The sequence below is a fragment of the Choloepus didactylus genome, chromosome 14, assembly GCF_015220235.1.
Source record: "Choloepus didactylus isolate mChoDid1 chromosome 14, mChoDid1.pri, whole genome shotgun sequence".
Lineage (NCBI taxonomy): Eukaryota > Metazoa > Chordata > Mammalia > Pilosa > Megalonychidae > Choloepus > Choloepus didactylus.
The window spans coordinates 42,802,489-42,818,413 of NC_051320.1; the positions used below are offsets into that span (position 1 = coordinate 42,802,489).

General features: G+C 36.8%; 1 protein-coding gene across 1 annotated transcript in view; it reads left to right on the forward strand.

Annotated features, from left to right (window-relative positions):
• Nucleotides 1-15,925, forward strand: part of CNBD1 (cyclic nucleotide binding domain containing 1) — a 423,545-nt gene that overhangs the window by 309,640 nt on the left and 97,980 nt on the right. The window lies entirely within an intron of this gene.

Consider the following 15,925-nt stretch of genomic DNA (forward strand, 5'->3'; position numbering starts at 1 on the left):
TATCTCAATATTTTTAAATTAAAATATACCACTAAATAAATCATGGATTAAGTAAGAAATCATTATGGAAAATTACAAATAAAATTTAGAATTGAATAATAATTAAAACATTACATATCAAAATCTATTAAGCCAACATATTCTTTTTTCTGCAATTTTATTGAGATGTATTCACATACCATTCAGTCACCCAAAGGGTACAATCATTTGTTCACAGTATCATCATATAGTTGTACATTCATCACCACAATCAATTTTTGAACAATTTCATTACTCAAAAAAAAGAGTAAAAATAAAAAATAAAAAATAAAAAAAGAATACAAAATATCCCATCTCCCTATTGCCCCCTATAATTCATTTACTTTTTCTCCCTATTTTTCTACTCATCTGTCCATACACTAGATAAAGGGAGTGTGAGCCACAATGTTTCCACAATCACACAGTCACACCATATAAGCTATATAGTTATACAGTCGTCTTCAAGAATCTAGGCTACAGGATTGCAGTTTAACAATTTCAGGTATTTCCTTCTAGCTATTCTAACACACTAAAAACCAAACACATACACACACATATATATATTGCATAAGAATAACCTCTGGAATGACCACTCAACTCCATTTGAAATCTCTCAGCCACTGAAACTTTATTTTGTTTAATTTCTCTCCCCACTTTTGGTCAGGAAGGCTTTCTCAGTCCCACAATGCCAGGTCCAGGCTCATTGCTGGGAGTCATGTCTCACGTTGCCAGGGAGATTTACTCTCCTGGGAGTCATGTCCCATATAGAGGGGAGGGCAGCAAGTCCACTGCGCAGTTAAGCCAACATATTCTTGATACCAAAATAGACAAAGATATTTGAAGAATATAGTTCCACTTCATACATGTTTATACTTTCAAGATTATTAATAAAATATTAGCAAATCAAATCACAGTTTATAAAATAGACAGTATATACATGACGAATTAGGCTTTATCCCAGGTTCGTAAAATTGTTTTGCACTAGAAAACCATATTAACAGACAAAAAAGAGAAAAAAATACCCCACAATAATCTTAAGTGATTCTGATAAAAGCATTGTTTAAAAATAATCTGGGCCTGGTACTGCCTTTGTGAGAAAATTTTTAACCAAAGTTTCAATTTCTTTAATAGTTATAAAACAATTTTTTATTTTTTTTTGAGTCATTTCTGTTACATTTTCTTTATGATTTTCATCCCTTTTTTCTAAGTGTTGTAATTCTTGGCTTATAGTTGTTAGTATTTCTTTATCTTTTTGTTCTGTAATATCTCAACTTATGTCCTGGTGAGCATTCATAATATTTTATATTTGTAGTCTTACCTCTGCGTCCTTCTGTCAGCTGTCTGTCCCCCTACCCTCTATCTCTCTTGCTCCACCCTGACAGTCAACATAAGGCCAAACTTAAAAGGAGAAATACAAGAGCAGTTATAGCCATTTTTATCCTGGTCTGTGGTTGAACAAATATTTAAGCAGCAAGTTTGCTAATCCTCACCTGTGTTACATTAGCGGTGGAAACAGTAATTATAGAGAAGCGGTGAGGCCGAGACAAGGGGTGGCAGGCAGCAACAAAGCCACTTACATTTCCAATATTTAGCATGGTGTGCATGTGTGGATTTTCTGGGTTATGGGTACACAAAAAAGTTGGTGGCATTGAATAATTTTAATTTTTAAAACTTTTTTTAATGCACATTCCATATCCACTGTGCTGGTTTGAATGTATTATGTCCTCCAAAACACCATTATTTTTGATGTAATCTTGTGTGGGCAGACATATCAGTGTTGATTAGATTGTAATTCTTTGAGTGTTTCTGTGGAGATGTGCCCTACCCAACTATGGGTGATGACTCTGATTGGATAGTTTCCATGGAGGTGTTGTCCCATCCCTTCAGGGTGGGTCTGAATTAAATTGCTGGAGCACTATATAAGTTCAGACAGAAGGAGCAAGCTTGCTACAGCCAAGAGGGACACTTTGAAGAATCTACAGAAGGTGAGAGAGTAGCTGAAGATGAGAGACAGTTTGAAGATGGCTGTTGAAAGCAGACTCTTGCTCTGGAGACGCTAAGCGAGGACAAATGCCCAAGAGCAACTGAGAGTGACGTTTTTGAGGAACTGCAGCCTAGAGGGGAACATCCTGGGAGAAAGCCATTTTAAAACCACAACTTGGAGCAGACGCTGGCCATGTGCCTTGCCAGCTAAGAGGTTTTGCGGACACCATTGGCCATCTTCCAGTGAAGGTACACGATTGTTGATGTGTTACCTTGGACACTTTATGGCCTTATGACTGTAACTGTGTAACCAGATAAACCGCCTTTTATAAAAGCCAATCCATTTCTGGTGTTTTGCATTCCAGCAGCATCAGCAAACTAGAACATCCACCAAACATACTCTCTCACTTCCCCTTTTCCCATACTCCATGGTAACGTCTAATCTACTTTCTGGTCCTAAAGATTTGTTATTTCTAGACATCACTTATAAGTGGCAACTTGTAATATTTGTCCTTCTGTGTCTTCCTTATTTCAGTGAGCGTAATATTTTCAAGGTTCTTCTATTTTTCTGCATGTCTCAGAACTTCATTCTCTCTTCTGTCTGAATAATATTCCATTGTGTTTATGTACCAAAGTTTGATTATCCATTCATTTGATCACGGACAGTTGAGTTGTTAGCATTGAGAGATTTTTTACAATTTGTCTATCCAAGAAAGCCCACTAAGGGTTGCTAATACAAGGGGACCTACAGTTGAGTGGGAAGGTGTCTCAGAGCCTCAGATCACCTTCTGAAAAGATCCACTACTGCTCCATGACTGCCAGCCACATACAACAAAGGGAGAACTGAAACCTTGCCTCTCTCTCCTCCCAGTCCAAGAGTGGAGGCACTGGCACTTAGATTATGATGGAAATAGAGGTGTTTTATGAAATACCTTTACCCTAAGCCTACAGAACCATAATCCCACTGAAGGGTATGCTGGGGCAGGAGGAGAACACTTGTGAGTCAGGTTAGAGATTAAACTTTTAAAAAGTATGGGTCTAATTATAAAATTGTGCTATCAGTTGTAACAAATGTTCCATACCAGTACAAGGTGTTGGTCATGGGTGGTATAGGAGAATCCTGTATTTTATACATGATTGTACCATAAACTCAGAACTTCTCTAATAAAGGAGAAAAAAGAGGTTAAAAAATATGGAACTATCAGGGAATTCCACTTCTCAGTATATACCCAGAAGATTTTAAAACAGTCACACAAACAGACATTTGTACACTGATGTTCATAGCAGCGTTGTTCACAATTGCCAAGAGATGGAGACAATCCAAGTGTCCTTCAACAGATGAGTGGATAAACAAAATGTGGTGTGTGTGTATATGTATATATACACATATATATATACACACATATGTGTGTGTGTATATATATATATATATATATATATATGATGGAATACTATGCTGCAGTAAGAAGCAACAAGGTCTTGAAAAGTATGGCAACATGGATGAACCTTGAAGATATAATGCTGAGTGCAATGTCAGATGCAAAAGGAGAGATATTGTATGTTACCACTTCTATGAACTATCTGAATAATGTAAAATCAATGTCTTATGATACAGAATATTGGGGACCTAGTGATAGTAGCTAGTGAGGGGGAATTATAATCTAATATGTGCAGATAAGTAAATGATGCTGAATTCAAAAGTATGGTAATGGTTGGGGTGATGAATGTTTGTTAATGGGATTGTAAGTGTATTAGTTAGGGTTCTCTAGGGAAACAATCAACAAGAGATATCTAAATAAAAGATCTTATAAAAGTGTCTCACACAACTGTGGAGATGCAGAGTCCAAATTCCATAGGCAGGCAACAAACTGGCAACTCCAATGAAGGTGTTTGATGAACTACTCAGGCAGCGAACTGGCAACTCTGTTGAGAGTGTTCGATGAACTCCTCAGGGAACACTTCACTAGCTAGCCAAAGAAGAAGTGAAGGTCCTCTATCTTTCTTGCTTACAAGTCTTCAACTTATTGGGTTAAATCCAGCTTATTGCATTCTTTAATTGTGGAAGACACACCCTTCATTAATGTAATCAGTCACAGCTGCAACCAGTTGACTGATTATTTAATAAACCAGCCTTCTGGTTTATTAACCAGCCACAGAAGTCTTTGCAGTAACAGTTAGGCCAGTGCTTGCTTGACCAGACACCTGGGTACCACCACCTGGCCAAGTTGACACATGAACCTAACCATTACAATAAGTATCAGAAGGTGAATAGGATTGATTGAAGGTGAATAGGATTGAAGGTGAATAGGATTGAAAGGGGGTGTTTAAAGGCATGCTTCCCACAGATCAGCACTACAAATATAGATAGATGCTTGCACAATATACTTCTAAGTTATGACACTAGCACAGAGAGTTGACAACAGAAGGGTATATGGGAAAAATCTATATATTGCATACTAGGGACTATAATTAATATGAATACCATACAAATATTACAGAAATACTAGGGACAAATAATTAAGGGCTGACAAGAATTATGAGATGTTTTATGTTATGAGAATTGTTTAAAATGCATAGTGATGAGGATTGTCCAACTAAGTGATGATAACGTGAGATATGGATGGATATCGTGACATAACATATGCTATGTGAACTTAGGAACCCCATACTTTATAAGTCAAGCCTTCAACATTGAGGCTTGCATGGGTGAAACTTATGGTTATAAAGGGGAGGCTAAGCCCACCTATAATTATGTCTAGGAGTCACCTCCAGAGAACCTCTTTTGTTGCTGAAATGTGGACTTTCTCTCTGTAAGCCTAACTCTGCAAATAAATTCATCACCCTCTCCCCGATGTGGGACAGGTCCCCCAAGATGAATGAGCCTTCCTGGCGATGTGGGACATGGATTCTGGGAATGAGCCTGACCCTGGCATCGAGGAATTAAGAGTGCCTTTTTGACCAAAAGGGGGAAAAGAAAGGCAACAAAATAAAGTTTTAGTGTCTAAGAGAATTTAAATAGAGTCAGGAGGCTGTTCTGGAGGTTACTCCTATGCAAGCTTCACCTAGATTTGCCAAATGACTACATTATATAAGCCCAAGTCAACAGTAGTCCTGAAAACCTTAAAGAATACCCTGATCCCTATTCAAGACTTTATAAAAGTTTCACTCACTAAGTTTATTCTTCAGATACTTAAATCCTTCAGAGAGCTCCTATGCCAGCAAAGTCCCCAAACCTAGAGGCAATACCCTCTTTAAGAACATCAACTAGATGTGTCCCCTTTGCTTATAAAGTTGACACCCCTTTTCAACATGAACAAGTTAGGGTGGTCTCTGCCTAGACATCCCTGAAAATTGGGAAAGTTATTAAACTAGAGGAAGGGGTAGCAGCAGACAAGATGGAATTTAACAAAGGATCAAGAATACTGAATCTTTGTATAATTTTCTTTTTCTTAGTTGCTAGGGTATTAGAATAGCCAGAAGGAAAGAATAGAAATGGTGGAACTGTACCACATAGCATCCTTTGAAATTTGTTCTATAGCTACTTGTTAAGTTGTAATTTGAAAGCTATACCTTTTTGAAATATGTTATATTTCACAATAAGGAAATAACTGAAACTATGATACTGTGATGGTTAGGTTCATGTGTCAACTTGACCAGGTGATAGTATGCAGCTGTCTGGTCAAGCAAACACTGGCCTAACAATTGCTGTGAGGACGTTTGTGGCTGGTTAATAAACCAACAGGCTGGTTTATTAAATCATCAGTCAATTGACTCCAGCTGTGACTGATGACTCACCAAAGGGAGTGTCCTCCACAATGAGAGAATGCAATTGGCTGGATTTAATCCAATTAATCAGTTGAAGACTTATAAGCGAGACAGTTAGAGGACCTTCACGTCTTCTTCGGCTGCCCAGTGAAGCGTTTCCTGAGGAGTTCGTCGAAGTTGCTGGTTCGTTTCCTGAGGAGTTCATTGAACACGTTCGTCAAAGATCCCAGTTCATTTCCTGAGGAGTTCGTCGAAGTTGCCGGTTCGTTTCCTGAGGAGTTCATCGGACATCTTCCTTGGAGTTGACAGTTTGCTGACTGCTCTACAGAATTTGGACTCGTGCATACCCGCAGTTGCGTGAGTCACTTTTACAAATCAGATAGTCATAGACACCCTCATTGATTCTGTTTCCCTAGAGAACCCTAACTAATACAACTTGGTACCAGAGAAGTGGGGTGCTGGTGCTGCTGAGTTTGCAAATACCAAACATGTTGGAATGGCTTTTTAAATGGGTAAGGGGAAGATTCTGGAGGAATTGTGAGGAGCTTGATAGAAAAAGCCTAAACTGCTTTGAAGAGACTGTTTGTGGAAATACAGACTTTAAAGATACTTCTGATAAGGCCTTGAACAGAAATGATGAATGTGTTGTTGCAAACTGGAAGGAAGGTGATCCTTGTTTTAAAGTGGCAGAGAATTTGGCAAAATTGAGTCCCGGTTTTGGATGGAAGACAGAATTTGAAAGCGACAACCTGGAATATTTAGCTGATGAGATCTCCAAGCAAAATATAGAAGTAGTAGCCTGGCTTCTACTTGCAGCTTATAGTAAAATGTGACAGAACAGAGATAAGCTGAGAAATGAACTCTCGGTTTCAAAGAAACCAGAAATTGATGGCCTGAAAAACTCTGGGCTTCCAGGGGGTAAAACCCCAGAAGGTACAGCCCAACATGAGGATGTAACCAAACATGGAACCCAGCCACCATTTCGGTACAAGCCAAGATTGGAAAAGGAGTTAAGCAGAAGGGATTTGTGGAAAGTCCTATTGTCTGATGGCTTTGACCCCTATGTGCTTCATGCGAAGCCAACAGAATTTTTGTGAGATCTTTATAGACAGAGCCGTTGCTGGTCTGGACTGGAGGAGACAGTCAAGGAACAAATTGAAGGAAAAATTTCTTCAGAAACAGAGCCATGGAGGTTGAGGTCTGGAGTCAAGAGGCCTTGGGCTGGGAGAGTGGAGCAGCCCACATGCATGGAAAGGGTGAGTTTGCCCTGGAGGTCAAGGGTGGGCATTCCGCCTCGATGCTCTGGAAGAGTTTTGGCACCCCAGGTCCCAAAGAGGGTGGAGCACATTCCTAGGGAATTGGGGAGAGCCTGGCTGCCACCACACTGTTCTGAAGGGGTTGAGTGTGTGCCCTGGAGATGGAAGGGAATCTGGGAGCTGCCCCGATGTTTGAGGAGGGTGGGACAGAAAAGGTGGTCTCCCCAATGTGTCGATATGTTGGAGAACTCACCTAAGCGTTTGGAGAGGAAAGGGCTGCCACAAAGGCCCTTAGGAAGGGTTAGACTCCCACTCTCTCAAGCCCCAAGGATGCAACGTCATTCTGTAAATGACTCTCAGACTTTGAAATCTAATGGAGTTTGTCCTGCAGGTTTTAGGAACTGTTTTGGTCCTGTTAACCCTGTTTTCCTTACTCTTTCTCCTTATGGCAATGGGAATGTTTATCCTATGAATGTCCCTCCTTTGTATATTGGAAGCACATAACTTGTTCTAAGTTCATAGATCCACAGCTAAAGGAAAATTATGCCTTAGGATCAACCACACCTGTAATTGATTTTGATAGAATTTTGTACTTAACAATTGTTACTGAAATGATTTAAGTTTCTGTGATATCGTTGTGGGATGAATGTACTTTGTATATGGAAAGATAATGTCATTTTGGGGTCCAGGGGGTGGAATGTGCCAGTTTGAACATATTGTGTCCCCCAAACGCCATTATATTTGTTGTAATCTTGTGTGGGCAGATGTTATCAGTTTTGATTAGATTTCTTTGAGTGTTTCTTTGGAGATGTGCCCCACCCAGCTGTGGGTGATGACTCTGATTGGATATTTCCATGGAGGTGTGGCCCCACCCATTTAGGGTGGACCTTGATCAGTGGAGCCATATAAATGAGCTGACAGGCAGAAAGAACTGATTGCAGCTGTGAGTGACTTTTTGAAAAGGAGCTACAGCCAAGAGGGACACTTTGAAGAAAGCACAGGAACTGCAGATGAGAGACATTTTGAAGACAGCCATTGAAAGCAGACTCTTGCTCTGGAGAAGCTAAGAGAGGACAGATACCCCACGTGCAACTAAGAGTGACATTTTTGAGGAACTGCAGCCTAGAGAGGAACATGCTGGGAGAAAGCCATTTTGAAACCAGAACTTTGGAGCAGACACCAGCCATGTGCCTTCCCAGCTACCAGAGGTTTTCTGGACACTATTGGCCATCTGCCAGTGAAGGTACCCGATTGCTGATGTGTTACCTTGGACACTTTATGGCCTTAAGACTGTAACTGTGTGACCAAATAAACCCCCTTAATAGAAGCCAATCCATCTCTGGTGTTTTGCATTACAGCAGCATTAGCAAACTAGAACAGATACTATAACTCATAACAACTTTGGAAATTTCCTATTTATCTACTTATTAAATCATAGTTTGAAAGATATTACCTTTTTGTACATATTTTTATTTCATAATAAGGAAAGAATTGAAACTGTGGAAGTGTAACCTATAATATTCATTGAAATTTGCTTTCTAACTACTTGTTAAATTGCACTTGGAAAGTTATCACTTCTATGTATATAAGTTATATTCTACAATAAAAATATATGATTAAAAAAAATAGGTCTGAGTTTAATATTCCAGAATGAGACTCTATTAATAATTTAAAAAATGACTGAGAAGTTATGGAATCTGGCTAAGACATCATTGAAGGTGTTTATATCCAACAGCAGAGCACAGTACAGAGGGTTTCTTATTAGAAATTGTTCCAGTTTGCTAATGCTACCCTTATGCAAAATACCAGAGATGGATTGGCTTTTTTAAAGGGGATTTATTAGGTTCCAAATTTGCAGTTCCAAGACCACAAAAGTGTCCAAACTAAGGCATTAATTAGAGGATACCTTCACTGAAGAAAGGCTGATGGTGTCTGAAACATCTCTGTCAGCTGGGAAGGCACGTGGCTGGTGTCTGCTTCAGGGTTCTGGTTTCAAAATGGCTTTCTCCCAGGATGTTTTTCTCTAAGCATCTGGGGGTGTTCTCTTAGTTTCTCCAAGGCACCTCTGGGCTAGCAAAAGTTTGCTTTCAACGGCTGTCTCCAAAATGTCTCTCTCAGCTGCAGCACATTCTTGGTTCTTTCTCCCAGGATGTTTCTAAGCACCTGGGTTCCTGTCTTAGCATATCCTGTGGCAAACTCTGGGCTTCTCTTAGCTAAACATCTTTCTGTCTGCATCTCCAATTTATCTCTAAGCATTACTGTCAGCAAGCATCTGGGCCTGTGTTGCTCTTTCTAAAGAACTCTATTAAACTAATCAAGAACCTTGCTGAATGGGCGGGGACACACCTCCATGGAAATAATCTAATCAAAATTATCACATATAGTTGGGTGAGTCACATCTTCATGGAAATAATCTAATCCAAATATCCCACCAGATTGGATTAAAACATGTCTTTTGGAGGGACATAATATAGCCAAACCGGCACAGAAATAAACACCACTGGAAGCAGGTTCATACTCCAAAGAACTGAGATTCCCTAGTAAACCTGTTAAACTTGGTGGGACTATAATCCTTTTCCACATGTGTTCCAGTTTCTCTCCAGTGTTTGTTTTAATATTTCATTAATTTTTGAAAAATAGTATTTAACTTCTGTTTAGTCAAATCTACAATTAGCAAATCTGTTGCTTATAAAATCAAATCCTACTCAATCATATTGTGTTCATGAAGCATTTTTTGTAATGTGGTATAAATGCAATTTTGGGTCAATAGTAAATATGAAAGGCAAATATTAAATTGAATTTCAAATATTTAGGAATCAAGCTTACCTAAATTCAGCATATTTATTGTATACAATAAATTTTTAAGTGGGGATGACGTAAATTGATCAAGGATTCCCTCTTTTGTATCATGAATAGCAAATCATGGTCCATGCCTCATTTCTAGAGCTATTTTGTATACAATATAATATATCTTGGCCTAGCCAATCTATAGGCATTAATATTTTTGAGATGATTTAAAAGGAAGAAAGAACCCATAATCTAAGATATTTTAAATTATATGGTCCAAAATCATAGAGAATTTGGAACAGGGGAATGATAAAGTGTTTAATATATTTGATTAATAATGAGGAATATGTCTCAAACTAAAAAATATCAATGTAAAAATGCTTAAGTTTAGCATCACAGAACTTAGGAAGTACTGAGAGACTCAATATTCTCTAGAAAAATGTTGGGTTCAAGTTTTTTTAGTAAATGACATGAAAAATAATGGTGGTGTTTGTTAAAGTATCAATTGCATAAGACAATCTGTGATTATATTGAATAAGTTAAAATAACATTATTTTTCCTCCGCTTTACAAATGTATAAATGTGTGGTGCTTATACTTATACAGTTTTTAAAAACATTTATCCTTCTTAGAGAAGAATGACAATTTAACTTGATGAGCCTTGAAGTCTCTTTCAGCTCTGAAAGACTATGGTTCTTATAAGTAAAGATGCCTAGGTGAAGAATAAGTCCTGCCAAACTAATCTAATTTTCTTTTATAGTAGTGACAAACTTGATATATCAAAGAGAAGGTTTGGATATAATTCTTTGACTTTATTCAAGATTTATTTTGAGTTTTTATCAGAAAATTTAGAAAATGTATCTCAAACAATATTTTCATTATCTGGGTTTACAAGTAGCTGTAGCATGATTTCCAAAGCATAATTATGCATATTTTGATCTTATTTGATGAATATATATTGGATAAAATTTCAGAGGGTTTTAGTTAATTATTTAAATGCTTAATAGAATTTAGGATTAATCCTTGGCAATCTATGAAATAAGTAAAGCTTTTCCTGGTTCTATTTCTTTTGTTATCCTCTTTTTTTAATGTAATTTTACTGAGATATGTTGACATACCAGATAATCATCCAAAGTGTACAACCAAAGGTTCATAGTATCATCATATAGTTGTGCATTCAACACAATTTTTGAATATATTAATTACTCCAAAAATAAAAATAAGAATAAAAATGAAAAAGAACACTCAAAATATCCCATACCTCTTATCCCCCCTACTATTTATTTATTGTCCATATTTTCCTATCTGTCCATACACTTGCTAAAGGGAGTGTCAGTCAGAAGGTTTTCACAATTACACAGTCACATCATAAAAGCTATATAGTTATTCAACTATCTTCAAGAATCAAGGCTACTGGATTACAGTTCAACAGTTTCAGGTATTTCCTTCTAGCTATTCTAATACACTGAAAACTAAAGAGGGATATCTATATTATGCGTAAGAATAACCTCTGGAAGCACCACTCAACTCTATTTGAAATCTCTCAGCCACTGAAACTTTATTTTGTTTCATTTCTCTTCCCCCTTTGGGTCCAAGAAGGCTTTCTCAATCCCATGATGCCAGAGCCAGCCTTATCCCTGGAGTCATGCCCCACTTTGCCAGAGAGATTTACACCCCTGGGAATAATATCCCATGTAGCGGGGAGGGCAGTGAGTTTACCTGTAGAGTAGGCTTAAATAGAGGCCACATCTGCACAACAAAGGAGGTTCTCTGGGGGTTATTTTTAGGCATAATTATAAGTAGTCTTAGCTTCTCCTTTGCAGGAATAAGTTTCAAAAGGACAAGCCCCAAGATCAAGGCCCTGGTCTCTTAAATTGGTAGTCCCCAATGCTTGTGAGACTATCAGGAATTCCCCAGGTGGGGAAGTTCAGTATTTCCACATTTTCCCCAGTCCCTCAAGGGGACTTTGCAAATACTTTTTTATTCTCTGCCCAAATTACTCTGTGACGTATTGGGGTATCACACTAACCTGTACAAACTAACAAGATCTCACTCTCTATTCAAGTTTCCATGTAATTATGGTGTTTGAATAGACTGACCATACAAGTTAAATTAGATAGTGTGCTAAAGAAAATATAAATTTTACACCAAACAAACATCTTTTTCTTTGGTCTCACACAGAAGTTGAAGTTTTAAAACACAGTCACTATCATCCTTTACCTTTACTCTGATTTACCTTAGTCCTAAACCAGATCAGCTTCATTCATATCCCTAATTGAAGTCTGATCTCTTTTTCAGCTTTTTTAATGGTTGCTCTATGGCATAATGCTGCCTTTCATAGCTGCAGAACTCTCTATCTCTGATTCTCAGGTGTCACACAGATACCTGAAGTTCCAAGGAATGACCAGGTTATGCACAAAGAGCTCAGCACCTCAGAATTTAGAAATAATTGTAACAACTCAGGAATAGATGTGACTGCTATAAAAACGTACAATCTAGGAAACTTCCCCTTTGTTTTGGAAGGAATGAAGTTATTTCAAGATATTTGTTTTTCCCATTGCTTTATTTCATTTTGTTTGGAAAAGCTTTTTTTTTTATTTGATGAATAAAGTAATTTTAAATAAAGAAAAAAAAGCCTTCCCCTGATAAGTATGCTCTCCAATTCAGTTCTCAGGGTTTGTACATTATAGTTAGTCCATATTAGTGAAACGTTATAATATTTGTCTTTTCGTTTCTGGCTTTTTCACTCAATATACTGTCCTCAAGTTTCATTCATCTAGTTGCATGCCTCACAACCTTGATCTTCCTAATTCTTCCTTCATTTGTTTCATATGCCAAGAGAGCCTGACTATAATGGATGCATAAAATGTTACGTGTAATTTGGGCCTGTTCAGTTTTTATCACACCATGTAAAGTCTTCCATGGGTGATTCTTTCAAGTTGTGGCTGGCTAGAAATTGGCAACCAGCTGCTCTCACTAATCATCCTGATCCACGTGTATCATGTGTGTACTAAAACATGGTGAATTAACTTGGCATGAATTATCTATTTATGTATGCTTTGTTGTTCCCTTGATTATGTTGGTATGCACCATATCTTCCAGTTAGGATTTGATATAGTTAACATAACACTTAGAAAAACTAAAAACTTTGTAGTAATTAATTTAGTTCTGAAAGATAAGTTATGCCCATAGGAGAGGAGAAGGAGGAGGGGGAGGGGGAGGAAGAGGAGGAAGAGGAGGAGGAGGAGGAGGAGGAAAAATAATCCAGTCATCCCAAAACAAAAGAGGAATGTGTCAAATACAGAATATTATATGAATGTTGAAGGTATACCAAATCAAAGTACTAAATTCCAGGCTCTTAAATTCTCAAAACTTTTCAATGTCCCTCTCTTCTAGATCAACTAAATCTGCAGGGGATCCACACTGTTGGCTGTGCAAGAGACACCCATGCACATCCTAGAACCTGGTTTGTGTCTAGAGATGCTTGTGATCCATAAGTTCATGGAACTTGCTTTGGTTGCTTTTTTTTTGGTTCCTAAAAATTGAAGTTTAGATTATTGATTTGCATGTGTTCCTTGCTAATGGAGGCGTTTAAGGTTATAAATTTCTCTATAAACATTGTGATGTTTAGGTTCATGTGTCAGCCTGGATAGGTTATGGTGTCCAGTTGTTTGGTCAAGCCCACTGATTTGGTTACATCCCACAGTTTTATGTTTTGTGTTTATACTTTTTTTTCAAAATATTTTCTGTTTTCCTTGAAGCATCTACTTTGATGCATAATATATTTCAAAGTGTGTTGTTTATTTTCCAAGTGTTTAGATTTTTTCCTGTTATCTTTCTGTTACAATTCCTAATTTATTTCCAATATAGTTAGTAAACATACTTTGTATAATTTTAATTATTTTTAAATTCTGAAGTTGTTTTTGAAACCCAGGACTATCTTGGTATGTGTTCCATGGGCACTTCAAAAAATATGTGTATTTTGTATAGTGTAGTATTCTGTAGGTCACATTTTGATTCCATTGGTTGATAGCATTGTTTAGCTCTTTTATATATTCATGTTGATTTTATGTCTACCTGTTTACTACTGAGGAGTGTTGTAGTTACCAACTATACTTGTGGATTTATCTGTCCTTTGATTTCTGTCAGGTTTTCCTTCAGAACTTTGTAGTTCTTATATTATGTACATACACATAAAAGATTTTTATTCTTGGCAAACTGATCTTTTTTCGCTATGTAATGTATCATTTAATCTCTGGTTATTTTATTTGCAATGAAAACTATTTTGTCTGATATTACTACCCACTCTAGCTCTCTTTTGATTAGTGTATGCATGGTATATTATTTTCCATCTTGTATTTATCTTGAAATAAGATACTTACAGCAACATAATGTTTGGATCATTTATTTTTCATCCATTTTGAAAATCTGTCTCTCTTCATTGGTGTGTTTAGATCATTTGTCTTTATTTTAATTATTTACATGTTTACAGTCAATTTTAGAATATTTTCATTATCCCCAAAAGAAACTCTGTGCTCTTTAGCATTGAGACCCCACTCCATCCCAACTCCAGCCCTAGCCAACTACTACTCTAGTTTCTGTTTCTATAGATTTGTCTATTCTGGAAATTTCATACAAATGAAATACTATACTAAGTTGTCTTCTGTGATTGTCTTCTTTCACGTAGCAAAATGTTTTAAAGATCATCCCTGTTGTATTATGTATCAGAATTTCAGTCCCCCTTTGTAGCCAAATGTTAGTGTATTATATGGCTATGCCACATTCTATTCATCAGTTCATCAGTTGACTGATTTTAGGATGTTTATACTCTATTATGAATAATGCCAAAATGAACATTATTTTTTATATTTTTTCTTAGACAAGTTGTGGGTTTACAGAACTCTCTCATGAATAAAATACAGGATTCCAATATACAGCCCCACCACCAAAACCTTGCATTGGTGTGGAACATTTGTTAAAATTGATGATAGCACATTTTTGTAATTATACTATTAATTAAAATTCATGGTTTAACTTAAGTTTCCCTGTTTTTGTTGTGTAGTCCTATGGTTTTTTTTTTAAAAAATTTATTCTGTTACCAGATATGCAATCTAACATTCCCCCTACTAATCATATTCTGATATAAATTTCAGTGCTGTTAATTGTGTTCACAATTTTGTGACACCATCACCACTATCCATTACCTAAAAATCTCCATCAGTCCAAATAGGAACCCTGTATATTTTAAGCCTTAACTTCCCATTCCCTATACTTTCCCTGTATCCTGGTAACCAATATTCTAGATTCTGACTCTTTGAGTTTACTTATTCTAATTATTTCAAATCAGTGAGATCATATAATATTTGTTACTTTGTGTCTGGCTTATTTCACTCAAAATCATTTCAAGAGTCATCCATGTTGTTCATGCATCAAGACTTCATTCCTTCATGCAGATGAATGATATTCCATTGTATGTATATACCACATTTTGTTTATCCATTCATTGGCTGATGGAAACTTGGGTTGTTTCCATCTTTTGACAATTGTGAATAATGCTGTGGTGAACATCAGTGTGAAAATATGTTTGAGTACCTGCTTTAGATTCTTTTGGGTATATAGTTGGTAGTGGGATTGACATGTCATATTGTAGCTCTATACTTAATTTTCTGAGGAACCACAAAACTGAATTCCATGGTGGCTGCACCATTTTGCATTGCTACCAGCAATGAATGAGTGTTCCTATTTCTCCATTTCTCCAACACTTATTTTCCTTTTTTTTTTTTTAATAGCAGCCGTTCTAATGGATGTGAAATGGGTATCTACTGTGGTTTTGATTTGCCTTCCTTGATGGCTAATGATGCTGAGCATCTTTTCATATACTTTCTAGCCATTTTTTAGTTACAAAGCCTACTTTTATTATAAATGAAACCAAACAGATATAGTCAGACATTCAAAATGAACTTTCCTTAAATTTAGAACTTGAATTTTAAAACTACTTTATAGAACATTTTACCACCCTATGCCAAATGCCTCTTTCACGTGTGTCAGTTCTGGATATAAGTTTTTAAATGTCTTAAGACCTTTTAAAATACACTAATATAAAATATGAATTTATAA